The following is a 19,728-nucleotide window of genomic DNA, read 5'->3' on the forward strand; positions in this document are numbered from 1 at the left end:
GCGCTGTAGATCCAGTTGCGGTCTTGTCTTCATTCTTTGTTGATGCTTTGTGAAGATTGTACTGAGGTATTGTATGCCTGATCTTTGATCCTTGTCTCCTCCCTCTTCCCCTTGCCTATAGGTGCATGATGGCTCAGTCCCTGTGTGTCTATTCCAGCATTTGCCCAGGTGACACCTAGTCTAAATATTGATATCCTTATAATCCAAGTAGAGTAGAAACTGCACAGCATAAAAACCTTCTGAGCTGAAATTTAGTGATTACAGTTTGTCTTATGTATTTTAAAGTCTGGAGCCTCTTCCTCTTCCACAACAGTCTCTCCACCTTGCACCTTGTAAGTGCTTCAGAGAATGGGAGCAGAACAGTTGCTGGCACTCCCTGACCTCCAGGCTGCATGTTTCTGCTTCTCAGATACTGAGTCAGATTCTGGGCTCTGAGGAGTAGCAGTACTCATACCTTGCTGGGCCTTGCAGGTTTCCCCGCTCCCTATGGAGCTAACTCCGGTTGTTGCTCGGAGGAGCAGCACGCTCTCAGGTGCTGCGCTCAGAGATGTTGCGCTGGATCTGCCCGGTCTTGCTCTCTCGGGTGCTGCGCTCAGAGACGTAGCACTGGATCAGTCCTAGCCTTTGCTCGTCGGAGTAGCACTGCTCAGGCCTGCTCCCCTAGGTGCTGAATCTGCTTCTATGCTTAGGGAATAGCGGTGCTCAGCTGGGTCTGGCTGAGTGGGATCTGGTCGTGCTAGAGCTGACAACACTCGCCTGGTTTACTTTAATGGTTTGCACAGTGTCCTGTGATGTTCCTGGCTCTGATATAAATATTTATGAGTCTGTTACACAATTTTCACTCAGTACCATTCTGTCTTCGGGAGAGTTCACCATGGGAAGACGTTTCCATTAAGCTGTTTGTAATAGGATTTTCCTCCTGTTTGCAGGTTCCTGGTTTCTTTCTAAAGGTTTATTAGAAAATTCTTTTACATGGCTTAAAATCAGGACTAAGCAAAGCTGCCGTGTTTGGCTAAGGATTTCACTCCTTGCTTTTACTCTTAGCCTCCCTCGATGCTGCTTCCTTCGTTTTGTTGGCTTACTGCCTTGTTCGGCAGTTTGTGTGCTTAGAATCACGTCACCTTCATTTCATTCTTTACACAAGGATGCCAGCCAGCCTGGCTGGTTTTGAGTCAAGGAGGCTGACAGCCAGGAGGACTTTCAAACTGGCAATGCGTTTACTAGGACTCTAATGACTCTGACAGCTGACATACTCGCTCCCCCCCCCCCCCCCCCTTACGGAGATCTTGTTATATGAAGCAGGAGCCCAGGGCAGATGCAAGAGTATTTGGTGCCCTAGGTGAACTTTCGGTCATGTGCCCCCCCCCCCCCACCTCCCAATTTAACTATTGGCAGCAGCACCAGCACAGCGCTCTCTCTTACTGGCAGCAGTGCCTCAAGCACAGCGCTCCCTTCTTTGGCGGCACCTGCACACGCACATCTCTGGGCCTTGTGCTGGTAGGATTTTACTGCCCTCCCCCAAATATTGGCACTGCAGGCTACCGCCTAGCTTTCCAAATGGAAGCGCCAGGCCTAAACTCCATGGTGGTAGTGCTGGCACCGGCAGCTAGGGTTGCCTAGTGGCTCCATATTTTCAGGGCAGGTTGATCCAGTCCTGGTTTTAATTCCCCTGCATGCAGATACTTGCAGTCTTGATTTTCTTAGGGAATGCAATAGGCAAATCAGAATAAGTCCCAGCATGCAATGGGGTAAAACCAGGACTGGATCAACCTGTCCTGAAAATCTGGCGCCAATTGGCAACCCTAGTGGCAGCAGCAATAGGTAGTGAAGGAGCATGCACCACTTCCTATACAGAAATGGGGAGGCTGGGGGGCTGGTCTATGTCTGGGTCTGGGACCCGTTGCTGCTGCTCCTGCCATAGTAAGGCCTAAGACCAGCCCTCGCTTCAAATTTATTTCATCCTGGACTGAAACTCGGATTGGAATTCTGGTCTTGAGATGAAAGTTTGGTAAGTTCCCAGAACTTCTTAAATTCTTACCATTGATTTGTAGATGTCTTATTCAGATTTGCCTGTTAACTGATTCTCAGTCACATATAGCAGCTGTCGTGCCTTTTGGTCAGAATTTTGATGTCACAGATTACAACATCAAAACAATTAAATCACCAGGAGGCAGGGCTGACCTTAGGAGGATGCAGGGCCCAGGGCGAATCAACAGCAGAAAAGCTCCGCAACACTGAAATTATTGTATTTGCGATGGGGCTACCATGGCAGAAGTGGGCCCCCTACCTCCCCCTCCAGGACGGCCCGGGCAGGAGGAGCCTGAAAAGATTCAGTGTTTCTGTCAGACTGGAAAGCTTTGTGCCCTGTCCTTCCGTGTTCTTTTATAAACTCTGATTTCTTATACCAGACGGGAAGTTGACCCGCGGATATCCAGAAGCGAATGCTCACTCACCCAGGAGATTTACTTGTACGTCTTGTACCGTGGCTGCGATGGGAATCCAGAGCAGACGCCGAACCTCCAGGAGTGGTAGCCACTTCTGCACTTAGAACATTGTGACCTTAGGCAGATCAAACTCATGATAATGTTATGCATGATGACTGTTAGGGGCATGGGGGAATAGGTGATAAGAGAATATGTCAAACCTTTCCCTCTTCTGCAAAGAAGTCCCAGCACTAGCTTGCCATGGAGCTCAGTCCAACCCTCCGGAACCTCTGCTAATTATTTTCACCCTGTGTAGATCCCTTTTTAATTTTTTTTTCTTCACTGTCATTTCTGTATGTTGTGTTACATTGTTGACTATATAACTCGCTCCATGACACAGTCCCACACACACACACCCCCATATCAAATATGGGCAGGGCATGTTTGATGGGACGATAAAACTAGAATGCCACTGACAAACTGCTGTTGCTGAAATTTTTTTTTAATTGACTGCCTCTGTGTGTGTGTGTGTGTGTCTCTTTCTCTCTGACTCCCTTCCTTCCTCCATATTCTTGAAAGTCAGGAAACTGGTGTGTACTGCGCATACAAAAATGGCTTGAGATGAGGTGAGGACAGCAGTTTCCTGGCTTGAGAAGTTCCCATGGAAGGAGAGAAAGAGCTGCACTGGGAGCGTTAAGACTGGAAGGCTTCCTTGCTCCGTGTTTTCTTCTTGGGCAGGAAAACTGAGGGCTGATCTGCTGGAAGCACGGCATTGCTCCAGACTCACGGCTCTGGACAGGAGGATCATGCACACGTGGTAACTCCGCAGGTAGGTGCTGAGGTCTATTTGTTCCGTGCTCTCTCACTGTTATAACAGAAATCCAATCTGAATGGCAGGAAGGCCGGGGGGAGGAGGGAATGGAAAACTTTGTCCAGAAAAAAAAAACAGCCCTATAAGAGAGATTCCTTCCCCACCACCACCATTCCTTGCCCCAGGAAAAAAAAAAAGATATAAATGTCAATGCAGCTTTTCAAGAAAGCTGTTTTTTTTCTCAGATTGACAATCTTTGGCTGGGAATTTTACAGTTTGACTCCTATTTAATGAGATTATCCTTTTATTTTGTTCGCTAACACTGTATTTTACAATTCTCTCTTGTTTGTTATGTATTTATTATCTGCATTTTTGTTTTATTTTATTTCAATTTGATTAGAGGTTTTGCTTTTGTTGAAATTACACATGTATTTCTGTTTGTAAACCGCTAGGATCCTTTAACTATGCGGTATATCAAATATAGTAAACCTAGCAAAGAATCACTGCATTCTGCCGAAATCACCACTGGTATCTCTACACTGTTTCTGGTGGATTCTCCTTCAGCATTTTCAGTCTCCTGTGCTCTCTACATTGTGCTCCTGGAGTTTTCTCTGCCATTTTTAGTCTTCTCTGCATTATGCTAGTGGAACCTCCTCTGGTGTTTCTAGTCCTTTGCATTGAGCTGCTGTAGTTTTCGCTGGCATTTTCAGCTCCCTATGCACTGCACTGTGCTGCTGCAAGCTCCAGTGGTTTCAGTATATGGATTCTGCTGCAGAATCTCATCAACATTGCCAAACTGGGCAAGACCAGAGGTTCAATCCAGCCCCTTAGCTGATGTCCGACAGTGGCAAGTAGTGGATGCTTAGTGGAAGTGTGCAAAAAATGGCAATCATGAGTTAGTGGTACATTGAACTGAGAGTGACATCTCTGATTGTCATGTTACTGTAAATAGCAGTGATTGATGTATCTTCCATGAATTTGCTTAACCCCTTTTTGAACAAGTTGCGCAGTGGCGCACCTAGTCTGTGATCAGTATGGCCACGGGCATAGGCACCATGGCTAGCAGGGTGTCGGCTGCTGTGCTCACCACTTTTATCCAGTGGCCCTCTCTACCCCCTGCAACTCATCAGTCTCCCTCCAAGGGCGTCGCTGGGATGCTTGCAGCCGGCAGAGCAGCACCCGTTGCTTGAACCACCTTCAGAATGCAGCCAGATATAAAGGGATCCCACAGCTGAGGAAGAGCTATATCTGCGGCCATTTTGCCAATAAAGAGAGGACTGCCACTGCTTAGGAAAAAAGGGACTCACCACCACAGGTGGAAGATCTGTGGCCCTCAGAGAATGAGTAGGAAAAGGATACATTAACTCAACAGGTGGGGGGGGGGGGCAGAGAGGGAGATTTTGATGGTGGGAGGATGACAGGGGAATGCGGATGGTGGTGATGGGATGATAGAGAGAGGTGTGAAGGAGTATATAGGAGAAAACCCCCAAAACACCTTAAAGGACTGGATCCAGAGATATGGCCTGATCCACCTTAAGCCTATGACAGCAGAGTATCCTGGTCTGGGCGGAGCTCCCTGGGAAGGTGCATAACTAGTGAGGCCCCAGGAGGCCTGGGAGAGAAGGAAGCCTAGAGAAAGAAAACACTGCTGAACTGTAAGTTGTAATATTAACAGTGGCATACTAAGGGGGGGCAAGGGGGGGGGGGGAGGAGGGGTGCCATTGCCGCCAGCATATAGAAAGGTCCCGCGGCGATGCAGAGAAGTGATGTGCTGGAGGGGTTCCCACTCCCCACTAGAAAAAGCGAGGTCCTGCGGAAGAAGAGGTCAGCGGCACATGAAGAGGCCCTGCAGTGCAGTCAGTGGCCAAAGAAGAGGTCCAAAATGTGTGTGAGAGAGCAAGAGACTGGTTCTGTGAAAGTGTCAGTGTATGAGAGTGTGTGTGTGTGTGTGTGTGTGTGTGTGTGAGAGGGTGCGTGGGTGGGGTCAGAGACAGACAGGTTGAGGGTGAAAAACAGAGGAAGCATGTGTGAGAGATACAGAGGAAGCGGGTGAGTAGGTGTGTGGGTGGGTGTGAGAAAGAGATGGAGGAAATGTCTCACACACATACATACACTCAAGCTCCCTCTGTCTCTCACCAAAGCGTGTATGTGTGTGAGATAGAGGGAGCATATTTTGTTTCTGTGTGTGTGTGTGTGTGTATGTGTACCCCCTGACCATGACAATCTCAGGTATAGCGAGCAGGGGATTTTTAAAATCCTTATTAGTTTTCATTACTGGATGTTATTTGATGACTGCTGTTTTGAAATATTTTATCAGTCGTTAGGAAATTTTAAAAAATGTATGCAGGAGCTTCTAATTATTGAATATTATTCTATTCATCAGCTGTTTTGAAATGTGTGTGTGTGTGTGTGTATATATATATATATATATATATATATATATATACACATACAAGCCAATTCTTTTATTTCCCACAGACTATTCCCTTGTCTGTGCGTTTTCCCTCCTGTGCCTGCCTTCCATTGGTACCCCCCAACCCCCACTATCTTCCTCCTGTATTTCCCCCCCCCCCCCCTTCAAAGGTAGACTGGAACACCATCATTGCAATAATGCATAGAAGCACTTGTTACTGAAACTAGGTCTGGATGTGGTCCATCAATTGTTCAAAATCAAACTTCTGGAATGATTTATTTTTTATTTTATTTTATTTAACATTTTTCTATACTGGCATTCGTAAAGATTGAACGTAAGGGTCCCAGATCTGCAGAAATTTCCCACGTTTAACAGGAGAGGTTTTAGAGAGCAGGTAGTCCATTTGCATCATCTTATGGAGATGGTTACGCCAAGCCCAGAAGGTGGGTGTGGTCAGCTCCTTCCAGTGCAGTAAAATGAGTTTCTTTCTCACATAACATGTTTTCTTCACAAAGATGCGTAAGCCTGCCCCTCGTATTAGGGAGGGTGGTATACTATCAAATAACAGCAATTGAGGCGACATAGGTATATTGATAGCTAGGAGGGCCATTAAATAACACACAATCTTGTACCAAAACTGGTTAATAGGACTACAGGCCCAAAACAAATGAGAAAGTGAACCTTCAACTTGCCCACATTTCCCACACTGGGAGGAAATCAAATGAGAACGGTAGGCTAGCGTGGTGGAAATGAATGCCCTCCATAAAAACTTATACTGCATTTCACGGAAATACATATTGGTGGATACTGTGGACAATAAATGAAAACTAGAGCGAATCATGGCATCTGACACGGTAAATACTCCTTCTGCAGTCCAACTTGCAGCTAACATCAAACTGAGGTCTATCCTTCTCTGAAGCCTCAGCTACTTATAATAATAAGAGAGCGAAGGAGCTTGTCTATTAGTTAATAAGAGGAATTTTTCCAAGGCTTGAAAAAAACGCTGGTTGCAGAGAAGGTTGGGGTAAAGAGCTTACATAATGGCAAAGTTGCAGGTAAGGGAAAACCGGTAAACCGCTCAAACCATATAGCAGTTGTAGCTCCTGTAAAGATAGTAATTGGCCTGCGCCATCCAATACATGACCCAATTGTACAATCCCCAGGCTTTCCCAGTGTCGGAAGGCCACCGACTGTAACCCCGGCTGAAACCCCACATTACCTCGAACAGGGATTAGGTAGGCACACTGCGAAGGCAGGTTCAGCAATTTAGTAAGCATCAGCCAAGCGCTTCTAACTGGAGCGAGTAAGACAGTCAACGGAGCTGAGAAGGGCAATTCCCCATGGGAGCTTGGAGCACATAGCACAGATCTAAGGGGGCAGTTAGTGTTCGCTCTGCCTGAAGGTTGAGGTAAGCAGCATCTCTCAATACCCAATCACGGACTAGTCTTAAATTTCTGGCCAAATTATAGAGCCCAATGTCAGGTATCCCCAGGCCTCCCCTCTGCCACTGTATCTTCAAATAACTAAGTGAGATCCGTGCCTTCCTACCATGCCAAATAAAAGCCCGTATCCCCTTTTCCAAGCTTAGCAGGTCGCTACGCTTTAAAATCAGAGGTAAGTTCTGGAATAGGTAAAGCCAATGAGGAAGGATCACCATTTAAACAGATTAATTCTGCCCCCTAAAGACAAAGGAAGGGACTACCAGGTCCGCAATCTCTCCTGAGTATCATTAAGCAATCTAGATACATTTAAAGAAGAGTTGAGACAAGCGAGTAGTCAGTCATACCCCCAAATATTTAAACTTCTCTTCTGCCCATAAGAGAGGGAAGGGACCTTCCCAATTGTCACGGACTATTTGAGGGGAAGCTAAGGCCTCCGACTTATCAGCATTAAGCTTAAGGCCAGAAAAAAGTCTGAACTCTCTAAATATCTGCAAAAGAGCCGGGGGAGAAGTCATGGTGTGAGTTGGAAACACCAATATGCCGTCTGCAAAGGCTGCATACTTAAATGTTTCATTAGCAAATCGGACTCCCCGCATAGCTCGAGCCTGCTGGAGTGTGCGTAGGAGTGGTTCCAACTGGAGGAGGAACAGTAAGGAAGATAAGGGGCAGCCCTGTCTAGTACCCATATTGACTGGGAAAGTTTCAGATCTCAATCCATTTGCTAAAATCACAGCAGTCAGGGATTGGTATAATAATCGGACCGCTGTCAAGAAGAGCCCCTCAAATCCCATATGTTGAAGAATCTGAAAAGATAGTCCCACTCGATTCTATCAAATACTTTTTCAGCGTCAAAGCTTACCACGAGGTACGGCTCCCTCACATTTGTGCACAGGGCGATAGCCGTCAGTACCTTCCTAAAGTTAGTAAATCCATGTCTCTTCCACACAAAGCCTACCTGATGGGTCAATTAAAGAAGGAATTATAGACGCTAAACGATCTGCCAAGATCTTAGCCAGGAATTTTTGGTCCTGGTTTAGTAAGGAAATGGGTCGATAGGCTGTAGTAGTCAGGTGATCCTTTCTGGGTTTGGGTATGAGAGTGATGTGTGCTGTATTAGTATGCGGTGGGTATGAACCAGAGGAGATGAGGGCATTAAAGGTTTGCATGAGGGGCGAAAATAGTAAATCCGACAGCGGCTTATAAAATTCTGCCATATAGCCATCAGGTCCTGGGGCTTTGAATTTCTTAGCCTGCCTAATAATTTGCCTAATTTCGTCTTCCAGAATAGGTTGATTTAGGCAATGTAGCTGCGTCGGGTTTAAGCGAGGCAAATTAAGTGAGGGTGAGAAAGCGGGTACAAGCCATAGGATCCCAGGATTCAGACCAATACAGGTTTGCATAATAGGTGCGAAAATTTTTTAGGATGGTCGGGGTGTCAGATGCCATATGCCCAGAAGGATGTCGAATGGCAGGTATATAGGGGTAGATTTTCAAAGGGTTACCCGCGTAACCCCCGAAAACCTACCCCAAACCCCCCCTGCGCGCGCCGAGCCTATCTTGCATAGGCTGCCGGCACACGCAAAGCCCCGGGACGCACGTAAGTCCTGGGGCTTTCCTGAGGGGGGCATGTCAGGGGCTTGTCGGGGGGCGTGCCGCGGCCGGCTCATCATCGGGGGCATATCGCGGCCGGCGCGTCATCGGGGGCATTCCGGGGACGTGGCCGCGGCCTCCGGATCAGCCCCCGGACCGGTCCATGACGTGCCGGCGGCCAGCCCAGCGCGCGCAAGTTACGCCTGCCTTGGGCAGGCGTAACTTGTGCAACAAAGGTAGGGGGGTTTAGATAGGGCCGGGGGGGTGGGTTAGGTAGGGGAAGGGAGGGGAAGGTGCAGGGGGGTGGAGGGAATGGAGGCAGGCTGCACAGCTCGGCGCGCGCAGGCTGCCGATTTGGCTACGCATATATCTATTAAAATCCCGCGTACTCTTGTTTGCGCCTGGTGCGCAGATTTATAAAATCTACCCCATAATGCGAGCTCAGTTGAGATCTTATCAAATGGGACATCAACCTGCCTGATTTATTGCCAAATTGAAATAATTTGTATTGATAATAGGTTATGCTTTTTTTTTGCCCGTTGATGAAGCAGGGTGTTAATAGAGTTTTGCAAGGTGGGGAATTGGTCTTTGGTAGTATGTGTGTGAGCCTTGGTCAGAGCCCTATTTGCCACTTGCAATTGAGCACTCGAGGACAAAAGTTGTTTGTCTAGCATTTTCTGTCGGCGCACTGTGTAGGCAATAATGTCCCCCTTCAGCACTGCCTTTGCTGTGTACCAAAAAAGAATGGGGTCATTCACATGTTCCCTATTAAGATGCTGATAGTCCTCCCACCTTTCGCGAAGAAAATCTGCGAAGTGGATGTCATCAGCCAAATAATTTTGGAATCGCCAAAGGAATGTCTGGAGTAAGGAGTGTGATCCGGCTAGCGAGATCCACACTGGGGCATGATCAGAAATTATCAACTCGTCTATGCGGGCCTTCTGCACTTTAGAAAAAATGTGATCGCTGACAAGGATATAATCCAGCCTGGATTGAGTAGGATGTGCCCGGGAGACATGGGTAAAATCCTTTTCCAAGGGATGCAGCATTCGCCACTCATTCACCAGTTGCAAGGATCGTTCCAAAAAAAGGATATCATTACTCGAGGTGGAGCTACCCACCTGTGGTGGAGCTTTGTCTAACTGAGGCTCCCGGACAGAATTAAAATCTCCTCCCACAATGATTGCATGATCTGCATAGGGGATTTAGACAAGTGTGTATTTCTCGGAAGAAGTCCAGGCTGGGACTATTGGGGGCATATAGATTACAAAGTTCGACCACTAAAATTAAATATCTGCCTCGTGTATCTTTAATTTCGGTTAGTACCTTAAAGGGGACATGTTTCCCAATCAAAATTGCAACCCCCACCGATCTGGTAGTGGCAGAGGCAAAGTGCACCGCTCCCACCCAACTTCTACACAATTTAGTATGCTCCAAATCGCTTAAATGGGTTTCTTGTAGGAAAACTAAGTCTGCTGCTTTCCTCCGCAAGGTCGTTAAGATTTTGGTGCACTTGATAGGGGAGTTAACACCACAAACTTTCCAGGAAAAAAATCTTACTATCATTGCTAGTCATTTAAAGTAATAAGGACGGAGTCTATGCTGAAGAGTAGTATAATTTGCAGAGTGAGAGTCTCCCCAGCCAAAACCCCCCCTTTCAACTGCTTACCTCACATCCAGTTTAAACAATGACATAAGGGCTTTCGTGAACAAATTCCCCAATCATACCACAAGATCAGGCATTCCCCCCACCAAATATCCCAATCCCTCTCAGGTCTAGTCACCCCCTACCCCCCCATCCCTCTCTCTCCCTTCCTACTATCCTACTATCCACCTTCATCTAACCCTTCAAATAGTGGTGATCACTCACATACATTCCGTTCCCCTCCCAAGTTCCCCCCCCCCCAGCTGCACCACTACAAAAACATGTTGAGGGATTATCATTATGCATTATTCCCCCCCCTCAAGATAAAGGCTAACAATAGCAACAAAAGTCAGTACCATTATGGTACTCAGATATCAGTAACCGTCCTATGAAGAAAACAAGAATGTCAACTCATAATGCAAACATTGCCAGGTACGAGGCTCTCATAAAGGCCGGGCATCACTGCAATTAGAGACCTTCAACTGTAAGTAGGATTATTCAATGATACAGTCCAGCATCAAATCATCCAGGCCAGACATCCTGTTGCTGATCTTCTGCCCCTGGCTTCCGGAGCAATGCTGCAGTGTAACAGGCAAACCTCAACTATTCAGGAAGAGGTGTTTTTGGCCCGCGCTGCCTGCTGAGCTTCTTCTGAGGTCAAAAATGCTTTTGCTTCTGCCGGTGTGGAGAGCCAGCGAACACCATGGTTTGTGGTGATGCATAGGCGGGCCGGGTAAATGATGGTGGCTTTTATTCCCATGGCGTAGAGCTGCATGCAGAACGGGGCTAGGGTTTTGCATTGGGCACTCAAAGTGGCTGAAAAATCTTGGAAAATGAGGTCTCTGCGATTACACATAGGTAGTTCAACACAAAGTTAGTATTCAGTGGCGTACCGAAAATATTGGCACCTATCCCTCCCCCAATATATAATTTTAAAATTTCCTAAACATCGATAAAATATTTAAAAACAGCAGACACATCAAATAATGCCCAATAATTAAAACTAGTAAGGATTTTAAAAATCTCTTTCACATGCAAGATTCTGGGGGGGGGGGGAAGAGAAAGAGAGAGAGAGAGACTTGTCATAGTGCCTCCTCCCTAGACAGGTATTTGTATCCCTATGGGAGGCCCACCTAGTAACTCGAGGTGAGGTTTAAGTATTAGTGTAGGGGGTTAGGGGCCACTTTCACATTCAACGTGAGACGTACGAACAGAGCAGTGGTCTCTTGTGAAGATTTGATGACCTACGGAGTGAGGAAACTCACTCCAAGATGAGATTTGTGCAATGTTCTCTCCACCTAGCTTGATAGACTCTCTACCTGGGTAACAACAAGCTAGGTGGAGAGAACATTGCACAAATCTCATCGTGGAGTGAGTTTCCTCACTCCGTAGGTCATCAAATCCACTTAGCTTGATAGACTCTCTACCTGGGTAACAACAAGCTAGGTGGAGAGAACATTGCAAAATCTCATCGTGGCGTGAGTTTTCTCACTCCGTAGGTCATCAAATCTTCACAAGAGACCACTGCTCTGTTCGTACGTCTCACGTTGAATGTGAAAGTGGCCCCTAACCCCCTACACTAATACTTAAACCTCACCTCGAGTTACTAGGTGGGCCTCCCATAGGGATACAAATACCTGTCTAGGGAGGAGGCACTATGACAAGTCTCTCTCTCCCCCTCCCCCTCCCCCCAGAATCTTGCATGTGAAAGAGATTTTGAAAATCCTTACTAGTTTTAATTATTGGGCATTATTTGATGTGTCTGCTGTTTTTAAATATTTTATCGATGTTTAGGAAATTTTAAAATTATATACTGGGGGAGGGATAGGTGCCAATACTTTCAGTATGCCACTGAATACTAACTTTGTGTTGAACTGCAAAGACTAGTAGAACTGCTTTTGTTTGTTTTCTTGTCACTAGTAAAGAAGTTTATTCAAGATTTCTGCCAGAATCCAGTCTGAATCTGTCTTCTGGTTACTCTGAGATTGCCTATGGTGCCACAAGATGTTGCTGAAATGGTGGAGGGATAGAGAAGGGGATGGTGGTGAAGGGATAGAGGGGGGGTGTGTGGTAGGGGGACAGAGGAGGTCGATGGAGAGTGGGATGCTGCGGGGGGGGGGAGTTGATCTTGATGGAGGTGAAAGAAAGCGGTCTGGGCGGGATGTACCTTTTTACTTGGCCATAGGTGCTAAATTGCTTAGCTAAGGCTCTGATTACACCGTTTTCCTTCACAGAATCCTGTGACAGTGAGTTCCTCAGAATTACTCTGATTGGCGTGAAGAAGTGTTTCCTTTTCCTTGCTTTAAACCTGCCCCCCCCCCCCCCCCCCCGACATTTTCATCAGGTGACCCCTCGTTCTTGGTTATGAAACACAGTGGGCTGATTCACTCCCTTCAGTATTTGGTGAATATTAAGGTCCTGCCAAAGTCCAGTATTGTAACAAGTATATTCAACTGTCATTAGGGCATGTTCCCTCTAAGAGGCGTGGGCGAGCAGGGGAAGTAGCAGGAGCCATGGTGCTACTGCTGCTGCTACTCTGTCCCAGCCTGTCAATATATTCAAAATTGGCGGGCCAGCACTTCCTGTTTGCTGAGCGTGCGCGCCACAAAGTCAACGTGCAGGAAGCGCCGGGCGGCAAGTTTTGGACCTGCGCGCAGGGGGAGGCTCTCTCCTCCTGCACTACCGAAGCTGAGCTCCCACCCCGTCAGGGTCTTGTGCACTTGAAAATGAACTTTGCTCCGCATGGTCCCTATCTCCGCGGCCACCGCAACAGAGTCCTGGCTCATAATAGGCGGCCACGTCATAAAACAATTTAAGTAATATAAAAAAAAACCCCAGAAAATAAACGTTAAATAAAGACGCGGCATTGCTCACAGAGTTCTGAAGGGTGAGTGAAGCGAGGGGATGAATGCAGGGAGAGGGAGGTGGGGCAGTTCATTTTAGGGGGAGGGATTGGGAAGTGAGGATAGTGTGAATGCTTGAGGAGGGGGTGAATGCCATTCCTTGATCTCACTGAAGTCAGCAAATCAAACTCTTTCCCAGATCTTCATTGCCACATGTTCTGCAGAAGGTGTGAGAAGACGGGGGGGGGGGGGGGGGTGTGTGTGTGAGAGAATATGGATGGGGCATGAGAAAGTCTGAGATGGTAGGAGTGGGGTGGGTAGAGGGAGTGCAAGAGAAGCAGGGGGAAGTAGATAATGTGGTGGGTTTTTAGCTCAGAGTTGGCAGCCCTAGCAGGTGAACCCGAGGGGAGACGGGGGGAACATGCAGGGGTAGATAGGTGTGGAGAAATGGATAGGCAGGGGAGAGGATTCTGGGGGAAAGAAAGCAGGGGGAGAGGTTGGATGCTGGGGGAAGGAGGGACTTCCCCCACCCCCACTGCTGCTACTCACTTTCAAAATTTCAGCTAATTTTAAAATGAGCACGCATATGTATCGGCGTGTGAGTGGAAATCCGTTTGAATTTTAAATCATGTGTGCACTTTATTTCACAAATTATATCCCGCGCTATCTGCAGTTTTAGGCGCACGAATAATTTTAAATAGCCTTCCGCTCCTAAGTATGCTCCTAATTTTAAGAGGTTACTTGAGGAAACCTAATTCGTGTATCTTTCATAGGACTTTGCAGGCTTTAACGTGCAACTGTAAGCAGATTATAAAACATGTTTGTGTGAGGGGCATGCCTGGGTTTTCCAATTTATCCACCAGTTTGCCCAGTTAAAACTGAGGTCATCCAGACGCCTCTGGTTCCTCATCCTGCATGCCCCCCCTCACTCTGTCGTGTAAGCCCTAAAACGTGACATCTGCAGACTTTCACCTCGTCAGGAGCAGCAGTAAAGATCTGCGACTAACGAGCCATCTGATGCTGCAGCCTCTGGTTTTAAAACATGGAGTTACAGGCATAACGATTGGCCCATACCCCACCCCTTTTCCGCCCCCTAATTTTTAGATCACGCATGTGCGTACACGCACATATATCGCGGCTTTTAAAATCCACGTTGCTCACATGCCGCCCACATACGTGCGTATGTGGGCACTTTAGTGCAAGAAACACGTTTAAAATCGACCCCTTTATGTGCCCAATGGTAGGGCATGACTGCACATGCCCCCTCCCCACACACACACAGAAAACAATTAGGGGCAACATTGAATTAGGGTGTTTCAGAAGAGACAAAATGTTATTCAGATGGGCCAGCACTTCTTAGGGGGAGGAGGGTGTCTCTTTCACCTGTAGAAGCCTTTTTTCCTTCCATCACTTGCTCCCAGGGGCAGAGAAGCAGCCTGTCAGGGTGTGGCTGAAAGAGAGAAAAAAGGACAATCAGAATTGCCTCGAAGGCAGCACGTACCACCATCCCTCCAATAGGGGGCATCTCTTCCCCTCCAGGATACAGGCCAGAAAATGCTTGTATGCACGATGCATCCACTGATGGAGGCGCTTGGACTGGAAGATGCTGGCTCTGGAGAGACTGCTGCATCATCTGGGTAGTGGGAAGAAAGAGAGGGTAATAGTTGCACTTATAAACATGAGCAAAGAATGGAAAGGTAGGATGCACAGAATAGAGCAGACATACAATCAGGCCGATAAAATAAAGCGTGCTCAGCCGAGTGCACTGTTTAACCCGGGTTGGACGCGCGTCCAAACCCCCTTTAAACTAATAGCGCTCATCATGCATGTTGATGAGGCTATTAGGTATTCGCCCGGGATACAGTAAAAAAAAAAAATTGTGCGCCCGATCCGCCCATTTTATGCTTAGAAATTAGCGCTCACTCAAGAGCAGGCATCAATTTCTGATCAGCCTGCAAAAGTGTACAGAAAAGCAGAAAAATGCTTTTCTGTACATCCTCCGATTTAATATTGCGATATTAAGTCGGAGGAACCAAAAGGTTAAAAAAAAAAAAGTTTGCTGGTGGGTCAGGTTAGGAAAACGGACACTCAATTTTACAAGTGTCCGTTTTCCTAACCCGTGAGCGTGCACAGGTTAGGAAAATGTACACTTGTAAAACTGAGTGTGCGTTTTCCAAATCTGCTGACAGCCACCTTTCCTGGGCTTCTGCTGCTAAGGAGGTGCTAGGGGATCACGATTCTCCCTAGTGCCTTCTTTTAGTGCGACCCCTCAATTAAATACAGTATCGCACACCCAGGAGAGGTGAGTGCCCGTTTTCCTGCGACTTTATTGTATTGGCCTGATAGTGACCAAGAAAGACAACGATCTGCAATATGACAGACGTTACTCAGGAAACAGAAAAAGCATGTGCTTCTCTCCATTGCATTCACTAGAGGACACAGAACGGAAACCACACTAACAGCACACACCCACAATAAACAGGGACAGAAGGGGGATGCATGCAGCGTGGCAAAGCTCGATCAAATCATACCACCATGTATATTAGTGCTGCCTTGGCACAGCCGAAAGGCAACCTGTGCTCTTTTGCAATAGTAAATTTCTCACCCTCTAGATGGGGCCATTTGTGCATGGCTATGTCCATGTATTGTGTCAGGTAGCCCTGTTGTTCATCACAGTGCTAAAAGGATGTGCACAGGACATCTTATCCTAGAGGTGCTATCCCAATGTGTGATGGATATTTGTGTGGAGAGTGGCAGGAGCTTTGTTTGAAGGTTGAGTCCCCTCTATTATGGCATGACACGGGGTAAGTGATGCAGTGATGGAGCCGTTGTGTGGAAGGAGATTGTGAAGTGGAGAGGTCTTGATAGCACTGCAGTTATGGAGGATTATAGGGTGTGTAAAGTCAAGGTGTGTGGCTCTGACAGTGGCGAATCTAGATTGCTTGGAAGTGCCCAGCAGATCCTAATGGGGAGAGCCATTTTCCCTTTGCTCACTCCCATAAGTAAGCAGTGGCGATTCCCACATGTACCTGACTACTAGTTGTGAGGGAACTGTCCTCTAGAAACTTATCCTAATCTGTTTTATTCTATTAGATTCAAATTCAGGCAATTTCATTGGAATGACAATTTTACATGTTTTGCCAAAGTAAACCTATTCTAAAGAAGCCCAAACTTGACCCTTCTGATCCAGCTAATTATCGCCCTATATCAAATCTTCCATTCATTTCTAAACTCCTTGAAAAAACTGTCAACAAGCAACTTACAGAATACCTTGAAGATAATCATATCCTTGCCCCCGCACAATACGGTTTTCGCAAATTTCATAGTACTGAGACTCTTTTACTTTCCCTGACAGACCACATTATCAAAGGATTTGAGAAAGGGCAATCATACATTCTTGCCTTCCTTGACATATCCTCCGCTTTTGACACCGTCAGCCATCCTATTCTCCTACAGCGGTTGACTGAAATTGGCATTACAGGCGTTGCCCACAACTGGTTCAATTCCTACCTCAGCAACAGAGATTACAAAATTCATTTAGGAAATCACGTATCCAAGGCCATCCCCCTCAACCGAGGTGTCCCTCAGGGTTCTTCCCTATCCTCTACCCTATTCAATATATACATCCTACCTCTCTGTTACTTCCTTTCCAGTCTAAATCTCCCTCATTACATATACGCTGATGATGTTCAGCTGCTCATACCCATCACCGACTCTCTATCGAAAAACCATGGATTTCTGGAATGAAACCCTCCTCTCCATTAACAATCTCCTATCTTCCATCCACCTAGCCCTTAATACCACGAAAACTGAAATCATGCTCATCTCACCCCAAAACCAACCAATCCTCCCCCCCATTACGCAGTTCCAATTTGCCCAACAAGTCCGTGATCTGGGAATCATCCTTGATGGTCATGTCACACTTAAGAAATTCATCAATAACATACTCAAAGACGGCTTCTTTAAACTCCACACACTAAAAAAACTCAAACCCCTACTATATCCCCCCGATTTCCGTACAGTGCTTCAAACTACAATCTTCGCCAAGACTGACTACTGCAATTCCCTACTTCTCGGCCTACCCAACAATGCCATCCATCCCATTCAAATCCTGCAGAACACCACAGCCCGGATATTGACCAACTTACGTAAACATGACCATATTACCCCTGTTCTAAAAGATTTACATTGGCTTCCAATAGCTTCCCGCATACAATATAAGGCGCTCTCTCTAATCCATAAGGCCTTATACAACCCTGAAATGAATTGGTTTAACGATTCCTTCCATTTACACCAGTCTATTAAGCCTACCAGACATGCACACCTTGCAACCATGCCTATCCCTTCTCCTAAACTCTACAAACTTACTTCCACGAGAGCCCGTGCATTATCTTTAGCCGGGCCGACCCTCTGGAATACAATGCCAGTTGACTTACGGCAAGAGGAATGCCTCAAATCTTTCAAGCGGAAGCTTAAGACCTGGCTCTTTGCTAAAGCATACACCTAATTTTTCACTCTTCCTATCCATTATATCCACCTTCCACTCTCCCCTCTACTTTCCCCTTCACTGTCCCTCTCTCCCTCTCTCCCCTCCCTCTTTCCCCCTCCTACCTCTTTCCCCGCTCCTCCCTCCTTCTCAGCTCTCCTCTCTCCTCCTCCCCCTTCTCCCTCACTGTCCCTCTCTCCCTCACTGTCCCTCTCTCCCTCTCTCCCCTCCCTCTTTCCCCCCTCCTACCTCTTTCCCCGCTCCTCCCTCCTTCTCAGCTCTCCTCTCTCCTCCTCCCTCCTTCTCAGCTCTCCTCTCTCCTCCTCCCCTTTCTCCCTCACTAGCCTGCCTGCACTTCTTAGTCTTTTTCCATTGTACATATGTATATATTTGCAAACGTTGCTATAATATAATTTAATGCAAACTTTCCCATGTTATCTCCCACCCCCTTTTAATACCTTGTTCGCATGTTTTAATCGTTCAATGTAAAGCGCCATGCCTAGCGCCAGTTTATGTTACAATGTGAACCGATATGATATCCTGGATGAATGTCGGTATATAAAAATTTTAAATAAATAAATAAATAAATAATATATAGAATGATTAAAATAGCTGTAAGAAAAGAGGAACAAGGAAGAAAGGAAGTTTAATGTGGGGTTTTTTTTTGCTTTGGTTACTGAGGCGAGGTATTCTGCTGGCGTGTATATTCTGTGCAGGGATCTGTAGGTAGCCCAGCTTGTTCAGTTTTCCATTGTCCAATCCGCACCTCCCAATAAATGGGAGGTGTGTTGATGTTCTAGAGCGTGTTGTAATATTTACATTGTTGCCTTTTTATAGGCAGAGTTGTAGTTAAGTTTAAATTCCAGGTTTTAGTGCTGATTTTGTGTGGCAGGTTAAGCCACATAGATGCTAAGGGCTGAGTTTTAAAAGCCCGGCACATGACAAAGCTGGGGGATAATGCGCAGAAGTCGGGCCTGCGCCCGCTGTGTGGATTTTTAAAGGCACCCACGTACGTCATACCTCCTGGAATGCGCTCAAAATTTTTTTTTTAATAAAAGGGTGTGGTGTGTGCGTGATTTGGGCAGGGCATGGGCACTCCAGGATTTATGAATGAAACCAGCATGCAAATACTTTCGCGCACTTACTTCTGCTCTGGACGGCGAGTAAGTCCTAAAGCTTCAGCAGGGTTTTAATGGTCGGGGCTAACAGGGAAAAAGGGAAGCTAATTAACTAGGGGAGTTAGGAAGTCCTATCCCTTACCTGGCCAAACTGGGAACGAATTGGGGAAACTGGTAATTGCATCAACGTACGTGTCTACTTAAACCCCCCCACTTACATGGTAGTGGCGGCATTTGTGGGCACACATGTGCTTCCATGTAAAATTGTGCGCGGATGTACGCACGTCCATCCTGTTTTATACCATATGCGCATGTGCTATAAAATGGCTGTGACCTCTGGTGCGAGGCAGCATACACGCGTACATGTGTGCCCGCGCACTGGTATCAAAGTTACTGTCCCAGTGTATTTTTCCAGGGTTTTGTGTTACTCTTACGCTTGACAGTGTCCTCTAGCATCAAATTCCACAATTTGATTGTGCATTGAATCAATAAATTCTTTCTTAAAATTTGTTTTAAATCTGCTACTAACTAGTTTCATGGCGTGTCTTCTAGTCAGGCCAACCACTGGACAAGACAGTGCCTTGGACAATGGTTTCTTTGAGTGCCTTCCGTTCCCTTTTGGGCTTGTGTGCTTGCAGTCCGACTCAGAAGGGTGGCTTGGTGCCACGGGCAGTCACCTTCTTGCCCACTCCTTGAAATGGCTCTGCTCTATTCCTTATGCTGTTCCCTATAAACTTGTTCTAAACCATTCATGATTTTATAAACCTCTCATGTTTCAATCTTTTTTTATTAAAATTTCAAAACACCAAACATCATGAGCAATATTGCAATCAAAATCGGATATACGGTTGTCTCTTCCCCGCATCTGAGTACATTTGGTGCAACATAACCCAACCTGTCCAAAGCACCCTAGCCCTTTCTCCCCATCTCCCTCAAACTCCCTCTACCCAGCACAGT

At 46.6% G+C, this 19,728-nt stretch overlaps 1 protein-coding gene across 2 annotated transcripts in view; it reads left to right on the plus strand.

Moving 5' to 3' along the window:
• The first annotated feature begins 2,937 nt into the window (after positions 1-2,937).
• The window catches only part of ANO7 (anoctamin 7), a 190,254-nt gene continuing 173,463 nt past the window's right edge, over positions 2,938-19,728 (plus strand). The window contains exon 1 of one of the 2 annotated variants that reach the window (XM_029617122.1): positions 2,938-3,252. The gene's annotated coding sequence lies outside the window, so the exon portion shown is untranslated. Of the gene's footprint in view, positions 3,253-13,179; positions 13,212-19,728 lie in introns of those variants that run through there. The other variant, XM_029617126.1, reaches the window with a different exon arrangement.

Source organism: Rhinatrema bivittatum, chromosome 9, assembly GCF_901001135.1.
Source record: "Rhinatrema bivittatum chromosome 9, aRhiBiv1.1, whole genome shotgun sequence".
Taxonomy (NCBI): domain Eukaryota; kingdom Metazoa; phylum Chordata; class Amphibia; order Gymnophiona; family Rhinatrematidae; genus Rhinatrema; species Rhinatrema bivittatum.